At 37.6% G+C, this 16845-nt stretch overlaps 1 protein-coding gene across 10 annotated transcripts in view; it reads left to right on the top strand.

The window, feature by feature from the left end:
• ADGRV1 (adhesion G protein-coupled receptor V1) overlaps nucleotides 1-16845 on the top strand; it is a 289328-nt gene that overhangs the window by 147059 nt on the left and 125424 nt on the right. The gene's annotated exons all lie outside the window — the stretch shown is intronic.

The following is a 16845-nucleotide window of genomic DNA, read 5'->3' as shown; positions in this document are numbered from 1 at the left end:
CTGCTACTTGTTACTTCTGAAGTATTTTTAAAATGTTCCAAGTTGTGCTCAAGTATAATCTGTTATCTAGATACTCTAGTGTGTTTCAATTAGAGGCAATTATATCAACATTTTCAAAAGGTCTCCACAGGAGATAAAGGTCTGAGCTCTGTAACAAAATCCATCCTCACATTTAATCATACTCTGTAATTGGTGCTGATCCTTGCAGTCTCTTGCCTTGGAGCAGAGTTTTGGGTAAATGGGTGGTTGTAAATGTGTTTCTAAACCCTCATTTTAGCAGCTGCCAAGTCATTAAAACATTGTGATACACACGGCCCTACTCTTGACCTGGGAAAGGTAAAAGTGATGTTCGTATATTAATCTTTATTAAGCTTTACGTTCTTTGTAAATGTGTAACATGCCTTCTGTTTTATGCAGAGTAATACGTGGCATTAACACTTTGAATCTCATTACTAACTTTTAGCTGAGACCAAACATGATAGGAACTTGGGGTTAATTATTAGTGTGGGTGTCTGAGCTTCCCAGATTTGTCTTAGAACAACGCAGTCTTTCAGTATTACATTTGATAGCAAATACTACCTATTGTTAAAATATACTTTGTTAACTTCAGACTGGTTTATTAAAGCCTTCTGTAAATGGGGTTTCACTGGAAAAGGCGTGGAGTAGAAGCAAATAAGCAAGTTGTGTGGAATGGTGTTCACTGTGTGATTAGCATTAGCTCCTCAGCCACCTTCTCTGTTATAAAATTCTTCAGTTATAAAGTTCGTCTTTGTCTGTGTGAATTTTTTCCTCTGTAATGTGCTCGTGGTTCTGTTTATTTATTAGAGTTTTAAATCAATTTAGTTTTGATGCTTCTAGCACTAAGATTGTAAAATTTCTTTGTTCTGTGCTGGTATGTTCAGCACTACTAAAATAATACAGTCAAAGGTGAACTTGATCTTAATTGTACTAGCAGATTGTTCCTGACATAGGAAGCAAATGTAAGGCTATGTTATTTTTTTTTGTTTAGAAGCATGAAGGGAAAATGTGTCTTTTTATCACAAACACAAATGAAAACTCCTTTAAATCCAGTGACAGCAGTGGACTGAGCCTGCAGCTGGTGAGCTTGGGAGCAGAAGATATTTGGGATTTCCCACAAAACCCCAGAAGCTCTGCCTCATTGTTTCCTGGAAAATTTTCCTTCAGGTTTATAATAATCTTTTACTAAGTTCACCCTAGTTTAGAGGCCTAGAAAGAATGCATTGTAAAATAATAAATAACAGACCTTTCTGAAGGCAACTGTTCACAGTTGCCAGAGTTTCTAACATTCTGCAGAGAGCTGTAGTAAATTTCACAACATTTGCTAATACTTCAGTTTTTTCAAGCTGTTTTTAAGGGATTGTATTCTTTCCTCCAGCTTTCACAACAGGAAGTGTCCTTACAAAGTTCTGCTGCAGGACAGAGCACTTTCAGCAACTATTTCTTTGGAAATACTGAGGTGCACATGTGTTAGTAGTGAGCCTGATAAATGTCAGATATCAGTAGGTAGTCTGCTTATCAAAGGAATAAAGAAATGTTTCATTTTTGTGACTTCTGAAATCATTGATGCATCATTACCTCTAAAATGTTTAGATTTTCTGCAGGATCCTGCTAACATTTAGCTAAGCATAACATAGCTGGCCCTTGTTTGAAATGAACTAACTAAGTAACATCATATTACAGAACTAGAAACATTTGTTTACAAGCAAATACAAATTATTGTGAGCTTTTATTTTTCAGCAGTGCATTGCCATCTTAATTAATCCCTAGCTGTATACGGTTGCTTACCTGTAGCTTCATTAGTCTATGAAGTGCTACGCTGTCTGTGATAGTTACAGTGTGCTAAACAGTGTTGTCGCAATCCGTACATGGCAGTGGGTACACGGAAGTCACAACAGTGAGTTCAAAGGATTATATTCTGTGATACAATAGGACACAGTGTTTGTTACTGAAGATTTCTATTTATTACAAATCAGCTCAAATCCACTAGCAAGAATATTATGATTAATAAGGCAACAATATATACGTATATGGATAAAAAGCTATTACAGATATTACCAGGGAAAAGGTGCGTGTGTGTCTATAATTAAACAGATATTAAAGATATAGCACCAGTTAATAGTAGCAGCCAAGTAGAAGTAGTAGAAGGGCAATTTTCTATCCATCCACCCATCCCTCCCTCCCTCCCTCCATCCATCCATCCATCCATCAGACGACTCCTACTTTGGAGATCATCACTTGCCATCAGTGATGAAAAGGTAAGCTTCACTTAGCTGATTTCTTACTCCTTCACAATGCAGTCCTAAAACAACCATAACGTGTTTCAGTGATGCTGTCCTAACATGTGCTGAATGATCTTAGATACTAAATAATCCTAGGTAGGTCTGTTACTTAGACAATTTGGCACGTCAGACAGCTGAGGAAACACCAAACTACAGAAAAGCATGATTTTTAAATATTATTGCAATTCTGGAGAGTAAAAGAAATGGGTAGAGTCCCTGTAATTTTGTATTCAATACTTTTAGTATGAAGGAAAAGGACCTGGGATATTCTCAGCTCAGACTCAATGTTCTGCTTTCTAATGTTTCTTGCAGCTTGTCAAGACTTTCCTCTGAGCATTGGTATATTAATTTTCACTAAAAGAAACAAATTCATGAGGTTAAAAATGGTCTCTTACTTGGTAATTACAAACTAATTTGCGTTAAATAATATAGTGCATTATGAGCTGTCATTTACTCACAAGTAGAGTGTTTTTTCTTAAGACAGAATGAGATAGATGGGTTGATTGTGGTACACACCCAAGAATAAATGCTTTGCTAAGTCCCACTGTTGAACATAATTTTTAATATGGCCAATGTTTTTCAACTAGGATTTGCAAAGCTTTGCATTGTAGCTTCCTGTGACAGACAGTACTGTTCAGAAAAGTCAAATATCACTGAGGAACACATATTAGTTATCTCAGACTGAGAGCCCCCCTCCCCTTTTTTTCCCCCTGTCCTACTAAGATATCCATGCACATCAGGGGAAGTCTGAAGACAAATATTTTCATTATAGTTTGTTTTTCACCTCATTCCAACTGATGTTTTATTGGTCAGTGCAATAATAAAATTGTCCTCTACTTGTTCATTGTGACACTGCAGAATAATAGCAGTTTCTATGATATCAGATGATATTGTTAAGATATCATCTTAACATCATCATAATGTCATATAATATCATCATATTAAGATATTAAGATTTCTCAAACTAATTCTGTATTTAAGTTCTGTTTGGATTTATTTTTGTTTGTTATTTTTAAATTTCCTTAAATTTTAAATTTCCTTAAATTTCCTTTTGGAATTATCATATTGATAAAAAAAATGTAAAATTTAAATCCAATAATAATATGTTTTATGTAGTGCAACTACAGACGTGTTTATTATTTTCATATTCAAAAAAATTCAGTTCCAAGCTTAATCTGACTACTAAACTCTGGTTTGCTAAGTCAGATCATGTTGAATAATATTTACCTTGGACTGACTGCATCGTTACAGTAGTAGCCTGAAGGATATTCCCTGTCCTGAAATGTTTGGTCAATAAAATATTTTGAGAATGATCAAACAGAAGATGTGTTTACTAAGGGGAGCAATAAATTTACAGTGCCACTGAGCAGATCAGTAAAAAGCAAATAGATTTTGTTCAAAGTCTATTTCATTCTGCAGGGGATGATAAACTTGGATTGGGCCCATGTAAATGTTTTCTGTTCTAGATGATAATTAGCATATTGGCCCTTCATAGCCATTTTGGACTATAATTATTCTAAAAATTTCCAAGTTACATGAAAAAGCCTATCCATTAATGCTGATAATACAGCTTGTTCCAGATCATACTAGACAGCTTTGTTTCACTGTGTAGAATTTATGCTAAATTCCCTGAAGACTTTTTTTTTTTTTGTTTCATTGTTTAACATCCTTGTTATCAGGGTAATGCTGGGAGAATATATTACTTGCAGTTGTCCCTATTTTTATTTTAGCTGCTAAAATATCCCTCCTAACTTTAAGAGGCATGGAGTCAAAGGTATGGAATAGGGTAAGGAGTAAGTGCACTTTTAACGTGCCATTCTGTTTTCATTTCACTTTTGGTGAGTCTAGAAGTCAGTTAAAAATAAGAAAAAATTCTCTTATCTACTTTATTATTTGAATTATTGTTATGTCCTCTGTTTTCACAGTTGACTGCACCTTCCTCAAGGTGCTGAGGTTTGCTTTGCTTTTGCTTTGGCAGACTTTCTTATGTTGATAGAAGCCATCATTGTAGCACTTTATGATTCTTAATCCACTTCGGGAATGAGTAGTTTTTCCCCCTGAGAATAATAGGATTGTCAGTAATTTCAGCCTTGTGTTTTCAGCTATTGTTGGTTTTGCATGTCAACTTGATTCCATATTGTATCTTGTCAGTGGATCACTGTGTCTTTCTGTATTTTTGCTGTTATTTGTTCCAAAAAGAAATCTGTCCATGAAAGCTCCTTCTATCATACGATTCTTCAGTCTAATACTCTGGTAACATGTGAAGTGATTGAAGGAGAGCTATGAAGAAAGAGAGGGTTTGACCCAAATACAGCTGCTGAGTATCATGGTAGAAATTCAGTGGTTATTAATGTACAAAGCAGTTAATTCCTGTATGTTCCATCCCAGAACAGAATCATGTAGTAATGAGGATTGGCAGGGGAGACATCTAGCAATCATGTAGTAAAGTTCTCAAAGTTCTCAGTGAACGTGAGAGAATATGCACAGAGAACTGTGTAGTTTATGTTTCATTTTGATCATATAAGTGTATACTTAGAAGTGAGTATTCTCAATATTTCTAATATTTCTGGATGGATATGAGACTCGTTTGAAAATCAGAATGGGATTTGTATTTTTTTTCTTGATATAATTCAGATTGTGCTGAATTATAAATCAAAAGCTTCCCATTAAATTGGATAATAGTTTAACAGTAGTCTAAATACTAAATAGTCTAAGTATTTCCTACCATCATCTATTTTTCAAAATGCTACATTTAGCAATTACACTTGGAAGTGTGAATTTAGATACGTCTGATGGTTATCTATCTCAGACTTTTGTAAGCTTATTATGATCAAAGTATTTTCTTTCTCTTTGGTAGAAAACAAATGAAAAATAGTGCAGCACGGTACAGGAAAAATACTCATTTTATTAACCACTTCCCCCCCCCCCCCAAAAAAAAAAAAAAAAACTTCTAAAAGCAAACAAGTGAAAAGAAACAATTGTGCTTTACACATTGTGTTGAAGTTATTAATAGGAACAAGAATAACAGCAGATGAGACTTCTGAGAAATACAAAGGAATGGAATACAGGAGAACTGAAGCTTCTGTTGGAATTGGCCACTCTCCTGAGCTAAAGGGGAAGTAAACTCCAAACAGTTTTGTGAGAAACTAGAGAAAAGGAAGCAATCCATCCCCTCATCAGTTGGTCATGTTTGATTTACACCCCCAACTTCAGATTATACATGACTGCTACATAATGCTGTACAACCCACCTTTCTGGTCAGATTCTGGGTCAATAGTTACTCACAGGGACCAAAACCAACATTTTCTTTTGCAAATCTTTGTTATAAACAACAACGATGGAACAATTAGCATGGTTATTAATTAACAAAATATGAATTGAGAAAAAAATCAATTTTCCCATAATTAGGCACAGAATAGACATCACTAAAAAAATGTATATCCTCAAAATATTGGACTAACAAAATTATACAGTAATCTGCATTTGCATAGACTTTCTGCACTGTGTTTTCTAGCTATGTTTGTTAGAGAGAGAACTGCATGAGGTTTAAAAGTTTTAACTTTTCAGTGACTACTCCAAATAATGTAAAGTAAGGGCTATACACAAAGATTAACTTTGAGTGAGCCTAACGCTCCCTTCATGTGGTGAGGGTCTTACTCAGCATCAGAACAGCTGAATTAGACTGCTGTCTTGAATTGTTCTACGGTGAATTCTGTCACTCTCTCTTGTCTATAGGGAGATTACATTCACCATGTTGAATTTAGCCTTTATGAGTCTCTTCTCTTTAGTAGTGTCTTTGTCCTCATAGTATGAAACAAAGCAAAACCTTAACATTTTTGGGAGTGTTAAAACATATTCCTCATTTCTGTAAGCAGTAGTCACAAGGTTTTCTAATAATAACAGAATAACAGATATTTTCCTTTTTTTTTTTTTTTAATAGAAATGCAGAACGTGGCTGAAAAAAATAAGGTAGCTTCTAAAATTTTATAAAAAGAAAACTATATGTTGACAGGTACAGTAAATGGACCCCATCAGTGTTTTTGCTTAGATGGTAACCTAAGTAGTTGAAAGTGATTTAAAAGTATTTATGATCCTATTTGTAAGGATCATAATAGTTTTGTATCTAAACTATGACTTTGTTTAACAATTCAGATGGTGAATACTAAAATAAATTTTATTAATTCGTAACAAAATATGTGGAACAGTATACAGTCTAGGACATATCAGAAAGTAAATAAATATGTGGCAAAAAATCATTTTAGATTGTGCCTTTGGAGTGAGAGTTTCTGAAATTCTGTACAATACAATCCTGCTTGAGTAAGTTGGCCAAGTTGCAGATGGTTCCAAGACAACACAAGCACAATAGTAATTTTATATCCGTACCTGATATAACCACACATGGGCAGTAATGGTGGTTTTATATATTTTTTTTTTCTTTAAGAACAAAAATTAAATGCTTGGGCCGCAGTTACCGGAAAAGTTCTCTCACTCATTATTTCTAGCTTATTTATGTTTAAAAAATAATAACAACTAAGAATAAGGCACTATTCAGTAACTTGTATTGCCGGAAATGATGACAGCGTTAAAGAGATTTTCTTTTTGTTAAGAGGTCCAATTACTGCATTATTAATGATATTATTTAAGTACTCATTAAATGTGACATTATTTAATGGGTCTGTGTTAGTTTAAAACCTTCATTAAAGGATTACCGTGGGGGGTTTTGTAATCTTGTATTTTTCCATCCATCCAGGGTTATATTTCCCGCTGTCCCTATGAACTGGGAAACTTATTTGGACAGCGAATATGGGCTTTCAGGCTCCTAGTGAAAGCAGAGGTTATATAGTTTTCAGGTGATATAAGAAATTGGAAACAATTTAAGCATCATCAGTTTCCATTTTCCTCTTTGAAATCATTATCTGATGTTAAGGTGGTGTTTATTTTTCCTAAGGGTCTCAATAGCAAGGGACAATTTCCTGTCTTGATGAGGGTGTGCCATTAAACAGTACTGAGTTTCACAATTGGCCAGTGGCAGAAGACAGAATACCAATATGAGAAACCAGGCAACCAGGTACTGCTGTGTTGCATAGTTGGAAGTGTATTTTCGACACTTTGTAGTTAATAGAAAATAAAGAGTTCAGCTCTGGTGTCATTGCTTTTTATCCCTTTGTGTTGGACAACTGGAATTTTAATATCCTCATACTTAAGAAAGTCTTTCATGTCTAACCCTCTTAGGTGTTGTATTTTCTTTGTAGTTGGTAATTGTTCTGATTATACCGACAGCTAGGTTGGTAAGGATGATACTATTGATTTTTATTTTTTTTGCCAAAGCATGAAAAAAAAATGCCTTTCTTCAATGTATTTTCTGAATTATGACTAGTATGGAGTAATTTTCATCTGACTGAAGTTCTCTGTTTCCAAAGAGAGGGGGTATTAGCCCATTTTTGTCACCGACAGAAAGCGGAATAAGTTACTCTTTGAGTAGGTTCATTTATTTCATCAGGGCTGCTTAGGAGTAAGTGTCTCAAGATAGAAGAGCATAATCCTGGAATCTTTCAGAACTGGAAAACTCTGAGTACAGTCGTTGACGTTGGATCTTATATTAAGGACATCTTGAGGATCTTCACTGAATTAATATCATTCCTCAGGGATCATCGTGTGAATGAAAAAAAAATGCATAAGACTCTCCATATATTAAAAGTATGTTTCAAACTGACTAGACCAAAACCTGACCTCTCTCTCTATGTATACAACCATAGATATAAACATATTTATAAGGGATATAGATACAGAGAAAAGAGCAAAATACAGAGAATAAATAGCTCAGTCAGATAAACCAGATTAAACTAGCAGAAACAGAGTAGAAGGCTAAGCTGAAAACATAGACATTGGTGCAAGTTACAGTTAAAAGAAGCTACACAAAATGACAGACTACAGAAAGCATAAATATTTAAATACATATTTTTTATTATATCATTTGTAACAGCATTAGCGCATGTGGGAGCCTTCTGCTTATGCCATTCTAATGCCTTCTTGTTTTTTCTTCATTTTTTCTGTGAAATCTCACCTGTTTAGGAGACTGTTTCCTTTATAATTACACAATGCTCACTGTTTTCAGAGTGTTTCAAATGTGTTCCAAGATGGAATTGCATTGAAGAAATGTGCTGCTTCTCTTAAGGTGCTGATTATATGTGGTATGCTTAATCTTGTTACTTAGACTCTTGTAGGCCTTCCAAGCCTACAACATTTTCCTCTGGATTGCTAGAGTAATTTAAAGTGCAAAGGCCAGAATATTGCCTTTACTTTTCTTTGACAAGTTAAAATAAGACTGATTCACAAGCAGAGAGATCAGTAGGTTTCCTTACACAGTATCTACTGAAATTTTCCATGTTTTTCTTCTTTCTTAAATTTGATCAGTTTTTGCTTAACTATGGCTCATATCATGCTCAAGCTCATAATTTCCATCTCTCCATTCCATCCTTTTCTTCTTCCCACCCTTGCTATACTGAAATTCTATATTTGCTTCATTTTTTTCCTTCCTTGTGTCTTCAGCAGTCTCTCTGCCTAAGCCCACTTCACCCGTTTATTGATCATTACTATCCATGACCACTGCTCATCTAGCCCTTAGCAGTGTTTGCGTACTGCGTGCTTTAATTTGATATTTTGCTGCTCTTTCATAAAAGCCTTTCTCCTGCCACCTTCCTGCAACTCATGTTACTCTCCACACTAATCTCAACATAAGTTTCTTTGATTTAGCTAAGCTCATTACCTCTGTTATGTCCTCTTTGTCCAACCAGCGGTCCTTGTTAACTCTTCAGATCATGGCTACCATGCGCACTGTATCCTCCTTGCTCTTTCTTAGTGTGGAAGTCCTTTTTATGAACTTCATTACAAATGGATTCTCTATGGTGGTGAACATGAGCTAGTCTCCTTTCCCATGAAACATCACAGCAGGACACCAAACCAACTTCATTTCATAGTAAACAGGAATACTCCTTTGAATTGTCCCATTAGTCTGCTGTAGTCGTGCAGATGAATGCAGTGTGCACAGTCTGGTCATGTTCTAAATACCTAATAAACTGTGATGAGGGAAGATTAGGACTGCATGTAGTTTAAACTGAGATTTAATCTGTACAGGCTGTGCAGATACAGTCAGTATCTGTAAGATAGGAGTTTGGTACTTTGAGGAGAACTGAAAACTTGTCAGGATGGGAAATTTGAAATTAAGAAGAGGTAGCAGCTTGAAGACAGGATCAGTCATCTGCCTCCCTGAATTTCAGTCCACATTTCAATGACTTCTCCTTCCAGAATATTTTTCCTGCTGACAGATTTTTTCATGGGAAAACTTGAGGGAGTTAAAGTTTTTAAGAGAAGTGATAAGAGAGAAGTGATAGTTCTTTGATTAACCAGATATGATGCTGGTCACCTCCTAAATAATATACAATCATGGACTATCCTGAGTTGGAAGGGACCCACAAGGATCACTGAGTCCAACTCCTGGCTTCACACAGGACCAGCCAAAATCAGACCATGCGTCTGAGAGCGTTGTCCGAACACTTCTTGAGCTCTGGCAGGCTTGGTGTCGTGACCATTACCCTGGGGAGCCTGTCCCAGTGCCCGACCACCTCTGGGTGCAGAACCTTTCCCTAACCCCCAGCCTGACCCTCCCCTGTCCCAGCTCCATGCCGTTCCCTCGGGTCCTGTCGCTGTCCCCAGAGAGCAGAGCTCAGCGCCTGCCCCTCCGCTCCCCTCGTGAGGGAGCTGCAGGCCGCCATGAGGCCTCCCCTTGGCCTGCTCTGCTCTGGGCTGAACAAACCAAGGGACCTCAGCCGCTCCTCACACGTGTTGTCCTCCAGACCCTTCACCATCTTCATAGCCCTCATTTGGACACTCTGAAGTGTCAAGTCTGGTGTCCTTACCACACAAAGCTGTTTATCACCCAAAAAGACCATAAACTTGTGAAATATGCCAGCCTCAAGAATTCAGCAGTTCTGAGCTATTGAATATAATTTATAGCAAGTTTGGCCAGCTGTCAATTGAATATTCAGTGAGATTGAAAAAAGTTTGTTTACTTTATTTGGTGTTCTTATCTGAAGGTGTTTTCACAGAGCAGAGTTCAGTCTGTGACAGTATAAAAGACTATGGATTTTTTATATATGTTTGACTAGCTCAAATATTAGAGTGGTTCCAATGTGGTGGTTCTGCTTTTTTTTTTTTTTTTAACTTTCCTGTTTTCTCTCTGTTTTTCTCTTTTCTTTCTGTTCTTTATGAATCTTGATGCATGAATTTTCTCACTTTTGCTCTCCCAGTTCTCTCCACCGTCCTGCTGGGGCAGGTGGAGTGGGCAAGTGGCTGTGCAGTCAACTGAGCACATACACCTTAAATCTGTGACAGCCTAGGAACACTTGAGCCCCCCTCCCCCCAAATGCAATTTCAAAAATGAAAAGGAGTAACTAAGAAATGGAAAGGTAATGTTGTATGACCTTTAACAAATGAGAACTTTATGCACTGCAGCAAATACAAAGTTTAATTGCTTTTTCATTTATATGAATATATTTTTCATTATTTTAATATAACTGAGAGGTATCATCCTGTGTGTGTAGGGATATGATCAGGAAAGCTTAAAGCACAGTTGGAGCTGAAATTGTCAAAGAATATGAAGAATAATAAAGGCTTCAACAGGTATATTAGCCAGAAAATAAAGTCTAAAGAGAGTACACCCCCTCTGATAAAACAGGTGGGAGAACTGGTGTAACACATGGAGAACGCTGTGGTACTCAACAGCTTTTTTTTGTCTGTCTTTACTGGCAATCCGTCTTCCCACATCTTTCAATCCCCTGAACCTCAGGGGTGGAAATAGGGGAATGAGGTCCTTCCATCATAAGAGGAGATCAGGTTTGAGACTACCTGAGGAACCTGAACACACAAAAGTCCACCAGACATGAGGTATCCCAGGGTCCTGAGAAGACTGGAAGAGGTAGTTCCTCAGCCACTCTCCGTCATATTTAAAAAGTCACAGCACTCAGGTAGAAGTCTCCAGTGCTGGCGAAAAGACAATATCACACGTATTTTGAAAAGCTTTGTAAGGAGGACCCTGGGAACTACTGACCAGTTGGCCTCACCTCACTATCTGTTAAGATCATGGAAGCAGTCCTCCTGGAATTTACGTCAAAGATTGTGTAACGAATAGAGGAGATTAGAGACAGCCAGCATGGCTTCACCAGAGCAAATCGTGCCTGACTGACTTCTGTGATAGAGTGACTGCATCAGTGGGTGAAGGAAAAACAACCAATGTCTGCTACAGAGACTTCTGTAAGGTCTTTGATACTGGCCGCCACAACTTTATTGCCCCTAAATTTGAGATATGGATTTGATGGATGGACAATTAGATGGATGCAAAGTTGGCTGGATGGCTGCATCCAGAGAGTTGCAGTCAAGGGCTCAACGTCCAGATGATCAGTGATAAGTGGTGTCCTTCAGGGGTCTGTACTGGGACCACTACTGTTTAATATATTCAGTAATAACGTAGTGGGATTGACTGCGCCCTCCACAAGTTTATGGATGACATGAGGCTGAGGGGTGCAGTTGATACACTAGAGGGAAGGGATGCCATCCAGAGGGACCTTGTCAGGCTTGAGAAGTGGGTCTGTGTGAACTTCATGAAGTTCTACAAGGTGAAGTCCTAGCTGCTGTGCCTGTGTCATGGCAATCCACAATATAAGTACAGAGCCAGAGACTGAGAGCAACTCTCCAGAGAAAGATTTGGGGAAGAGTAGTAGATGAAAGATTAGCTCTGAGTGGGCAATGTGCACTTTCAGCCCAGAGAGCCAATTGTATCCTGGACTGCACGAAAAGAAGCATGACCAGCTGGTCACATTTAAACTGAAAGAAGGTAGAGAATATAAGGAGGAAATTATATACTATCACGGCGGTAAGCCACGGCAATAGGCTGCCCAGAGAAATTTTGGATGCCTCATCATTGGGAGTATTCAGGGTCAGGTTGGATGGACCTTTCAGCAACCTGATCTGGTGAATGACATCCCGTTCGGTGGAAGGGGGTTGGACTGGATGAGCTTTAAAAATATATTTCTGGATATACTGCAACTATATTGTTAAATAAAGAAGTCTGTAATTCATCAGTAAAGGCCAGCTGCTCCTTTTACTATTTCTATCTCTGGAATTTTCAATTCTGCAGTGATTTTTTCTTACCCCATCACTTTTGCCTTGATTTCCTTTGGTCTTCCTCTGCTTAAGGCTTAGGAAATCTCTTCTTTGAATCTTGCTCAACTCTGCCTTAAGGAACAGCAATGAAAGGGTTTCTTTTTTTGTTTCCAAGGTCCACTTCAGCCATTTTACTGCTGTCTTAGCTGCTTGAAAAGTAGGTTACACCTGACTGTCCAGTGTTTTTTTCTTTCACTTTCTCACTATACTTTAATCTTTCCCTTGTCTTGTTTTTGTGGATTTTACAGTGAAATTTTTCAACCTCATGTTTGCTGTGGCTAGTATATTGCATATTGGCTAGTATATGTCAAAAAATATATATATACATCATCATTCTTTGATTGTTTAGTAGTAGATGGTAGAGATAAATCTGCATTCTGTTTTGGAAAATTGTCAAAACCTGGAATACCAAAAACGCTGATCATGGTGTATAATATGCAGATTTCTCACACTACTTCTGAACCTTGCAAATAATTCCACAAATTCCACAATCACTTTACAAATACAGCCTTAAAATATTGCTTTAGCAATTACATTAACAACATGTATTCCAGTATATTTGAAGGAAAAAAAATCTATTTTTTTCTTAGCCTCTTCATATACATCTTTACTAAAATAAGAGCTGGTGAGAAATTTTCTGTAGATATATCTCACTTTTTATTTTGGAATGAAAAGCTTGCATATATTTCTGACCAAAATTATGGAAAAAGAGAAAAGATAGTGGATGGAACCGGCTCTGTTGAACATTGTTCAGAAATGGAAAGCTGCATCTAGAAATACTAACATGAACCCGATGCAGTACAGCGGAGACCTGTTGGTCGAGGTGTCCTTCTGCGATAACGGGGAATGGCACAGCAGGTAGTTGGACTTCCTGGGCTGCTGGCTCTTCTGTTGAAGGTTTCTAATGCTTTTCCTCTCATTTACACCCTGAAAGAACATCAAATGGTCTTTAGTTTCACACTAATTTGGAATGTGATTTTTTTTCTTTTTTTTCTTTCTCCTTTTCAGCTCAAAAGTGATTTTTTAATGACTTCTGCATAAAAGCCTGACTTGTTAATAATTGTTCATTACCTACAGATGTCAAAGAATCTCAGCAATTCTCTGGGTGCTTACTTGACACTTAGTGCATTATCAGCTGTTAATTCTGCCCAAGAATTTTAAGTGCATTTTTCTGACTCACTCTTTGTGTATGGATTGTTACTCATATATGAGGAGATTGGGAGGGGTTCTTCAGCTGAGATGTCCAGGACGGATAAGATAGCAAACATCTTAGAGAAAAATCAGAAGCAGGTAAACCTAGAAAGAAAGTTTGTGCTGTGAAGTAACATACTGTGTTAACATACCAAAATGCTTATAAAGGGATGAGGGATATAAAAAATGTTTAGCTCTCCATGTGTCATTTGTGCTGGGGATCTGGTTTAAAGAGAAATATACAAATATATATATATATTTTTTTTATGGTGTGATCATTCTTTCCCTTCTCAGATTCAAACTTTTTATTTCTTCCATTGAGTTTTTCATTCAGCATGTGCTGCAGAGATACAGTGATCTGATTATGACTCTTTGGTTTCTTTTTTCATAAACTTCAAACATCTGTGTCTCAGACTTGACATCTCCCATCTTGTCTTCTTATGATTCAGTTCTTCTTTCTTTAAAAATAATACAACAACAACAAAAAAATAAGATTAAATAAAGAAAAAAACAAGGTGTGCCAGCCTAAGTAAATGAGAGGTAATAAGGCTCAGTGTGTGTGTGCCAATGAGTCTGTAAAGAACAGTTGCCACACCTTAAACCTCAAGCAGCATTCATCAGCCAGCATCACTAGGACTTAGCATACCAGCTCCTATTTATTCAAACTGTTAACTCATGAGATAATGTATCAGCCATGTTTGCCTTAGACAAAATGTGCCAGTTCTCAGCTTATCTCTCTTTCCATACTGAGTACGGGTATTTTAGAAGAACTCTGTCAACATTGCTGCATTCCTTGACTTTTATTAAACAAGCAAAAGCTATGAGGAAAGGACAGCACCGAAGATACTAATAATACAGTGCTGCTATTGCAGCTAATGCCAGTTAGATTTCTCTTTCTTCTTCCCCATTTGCCTATCAATGAACATTTTTATATCTTTTTAATCTGTTGGGGTTACAGCCTTGTGAAACAACACCTAGTGACCATGGAAGACTGTCTGAAAAGGATTTTCATTGCTCCCTTTAGCCCTAGATATTCTACCTGTTGATAGGTAATGCATGCAATGAAGAAATGTGTACTAACCCCTGTGTATAAAATTATTTCTGCTCCCAGGTGAATTAATCTTGTATTACCTTGTCACAACTGAAAAGATGTGCACAATACATTTACAGTGCTGCTTTTAAAAATCCTCTTAAAGCTGGAGCATTAGAGCCTTTGTTCAGATAAGAATTTGTGTGTTGTTGACAGTCAGATACAGTCAGTTTCCTGAGAGTGAAGCTTTAATATGGAGATACAGTCCCACATAAACTACACACCCTAACGTGAAATGTTTCAGCATGCCCTGTTCCCAGCCTGAATAAAGATGGTTCATTTCATCTTGGGACCTGACTACCAGGCTATAGGCTAGTCTGGGTGGGAGGCTCCCTCCGCTTCACCTTTTGATGCTGTGCCAGTACAGAAAAAAAATTATCAGAATTCCTGATGTCAAAGAGAGGGAGCAAGAGGGAGCTTGACTCTGTGGCTAGATGATTGGGGCACCTACTTAGAAGAGGGGAGATCCTGGTTCTGATTTCTGCTCAAAAGTCAGCACAAGAACCTTGTGCTGAAGAGTTATTTGAGTTCAGAGAGACAGTCTGCCTCCCCACACCAGTGTTCAGGTTGAGGAGGGCGATGGAAGCCAAATCTCTGCACTTCTTAGCTGGATCGTACAACCACTGCCCTGCTGTGTAAAAGAAGGGCATCACTACCATCTCAACCATTTGTGTTTTTAAAAAGAAAAAGATAAGTCTTCTGGCAAAGATTGGAAAAAAATCTTCTGGCTGTGAACCCTAATCAGATACAGGCACCTCCCTGCAACTCAGAATTGCAAGACTAGGTCCTGAGAAGAGAGAAGCTTTGTTTGAAGCTTTCTCTCTTCTGTGTTCTCTGTTGTTGGGAACTCATGCTCTGTGCAGGCCATGCTGGCTGCTATGAAATACATTCTTGGGAGCCTGTGGCAGTGCTGAGATGCACCTGAGCATGCCCGCGTACATACAGCGGCATGTCCTCATTATTTTGTCTCTTCCTTGTCCACTTTGGAGACCTGTCTGCAGGTTATCTGGATGGAGCTCCCTTCCAGCCTGTGTTTGTGAGCTACATTTTCAGAGAGACAAAGAAATGTGGAAGAAGTGGTTGGAACAATGTCCTCCACAACTGTAGGACAGCGGAGTGAAGGCAAATCTGAGCGTGTCCAGTCTGGAAGCATTCCTGCGTCCTGCGGTATGGAGGTGGCCCTGTGAATGCCCTTTGAAATGTATGGGGATATCAGACTCTCACTTCAAAGCAGAGACACAGTCCAAGAGCCAGGCAGCTACATTTTAGGGTTACAATCTGTTTTCTAGGTTTTTAAAGTAACATTATCTGCTCACACAGGAGCATAAATCACGCATTTATGGTGATACTGGGAATTTGTTTAACTTCCGCACCTCTGACCGGCAGCTTCCTTCTATCCTTCCTCCATAGCACAAAACATTATTTGCATTTAAGACTGCCTTTTCACGTTCTGATGAATATTTAAAGAGGGTAATCAAGCATAGTTTTTGGAATGTCTGGTAACAGTCTGAACGATATGCTATAACTTATATTATTTAGAAAATATTATTAATGATACAATTTACACTGTTTCTTATATATAGAACCTGTTGAGATACCTTGATATTCTGCAGCTTTTTGGTTTCCACATATACCTGCTTTTTCTTTCACTATTTAAATTGACAATCTCAGTTAATTTGCAGTGGGGCTTCTAGTTTCCTGTGCAAATTAATGAAGTCTACCCTTAGCCATAAATCAGATACAGCCTCCTCCACTGCCTTCCCCAAATAACAGCAAACCTGAAAAAAATGTTTCATACACAGAAAAACCTACATTCATGCATTTCACATCAGTGATTAAATAAGCAGCTCTAGAGAACATTAAGCAGTATAAAAAGAATGTTCTGAGAAGCTAATGTCAAGGTTTCATGTTCTCAGCTACAGAGAAAGTCCTGGATCATCTTTACACTACCCCAGATTGTAACCTAAAACAGCAACAATTTGATAGAACAAAAAGTCCTAAATATGCAGATCATTCAATTCTGTACGAAATGTGGCTGTTTAATAC

This window comes from Anser cygnoides, chromosome Z (assembly GCF_040182565.1).
Source record: "Anser cygnoides isolate HZ-2024a breed goose chromosome Z, Taihu_goose_T2T_genome, whole genome shotgun sequence".
Lineage (NCBI taxonomy): Eukaryota > Metazoa > Chordata > Aves > Anseriformes > Anatidae > Anser > Anser cygnoides.
The sequence above is the reverse complement of the archived record's forward strand: the minus strand, read 5'-3'. Positions and strand labels throughout refer to the sequence as shown.